General features: G+C 44.2%; 1 protein-coding gene across 1 annotated transcript in view; it reads left to right on the top strand.

Annotated features, from left to right (window-relative positions):
- dennd6b (DENN/MADD domain containing 6B) overlaps positions 1-983 on the top strand; it is a 12162-nt gene that overhangs the window by 3518 nt on the left and 7661 nt on the right. The gene's annotated exons all lie outside the window — the stretch shown is intronic.

Here is a 983-nt window from a genome sequence, read left to right as displayed (position 1 = left end):
CACAACATGACACAACGCAACACAACGTGACACAACGCGACACAACACAACGTGACACAACACAATGTGACACAACGCGACACAACACAACGTGACACAACGTAACACAACACAACGCCACACAACATGACACAACACAGCACGACACAACGTGACACAACGCCACGCAACGTGACACAACGCCACACAACGTGACACAATGTGACACAACACGACACAACGTGACACAATGTGACACAACACAACGTCACACAATGTGACACAACACAACGCGACACAATGTGACACAACGCGACACAACACAACGCCACACAACATGACACAACACAGCACGACACAACGTGACACAATGTGACACAACACGACACAACGTGACACAATGTGACACAACACAACGTGACACAATGTGACACAACACAACGTGACACAATGTGACATGACACAACACAATGTGACACAACACAACGTGACACAACACAACGTGACACAACACAGCGCGACACAATGTGACACAACACAACGTGACACAACACCACGTGACACAACGCGACACAACTTGACACAACGCGATACAACATGACACAACGCAACACAACGTGACACAACGCGACACAACGCGACACAATACAACGTGACAACGCAACACAACGTGACACAACGTGACGTCAATTTTATTTGGACACACTTTGGACATTTTCAGACGAAGAAAACAGACTCAGAGTGTGACGACCTTTAATGTTTAGTATTTATATATTAAATATTTATTGTTTTTAATCAGACGTTCCATCGTTTACAGTTTATGATATTGTTACTGTGATTATCTCACTATGTAAATAATAACACTTATTGATATTTACAAAGATGTCCAGAGTCTCACAGTCTGTCTCCTCTCGTTGTCTCTTCTTGTCTCTCTTTGTGTCTCATTGTCTCTCCTTGTCTCTCCTTGTCTCTCTTTGTCTCTCCTTGTCTCTCCTTGTCTCTCC

Source organism: Epinephelus moara, chromosome 23 (assembly GCF_006386435.1).
Source record: "Epinephelus moara isolate mb chromosome 23, YSFRI_EMoa_1.0, whole genome shotgun sequence".
Classification (NCBI taxonomy): Eukaryota; Metazoa; Chordata; class Actinopteri; order Perciformes; family Serranidae; genus Epinephelus; species Epinephelus moara.
The sequence above is the reverse complement of the archived record's forward strand: the minus strand, read 5'-3'. Positions and strand labels throughout refer to the sequence as shown.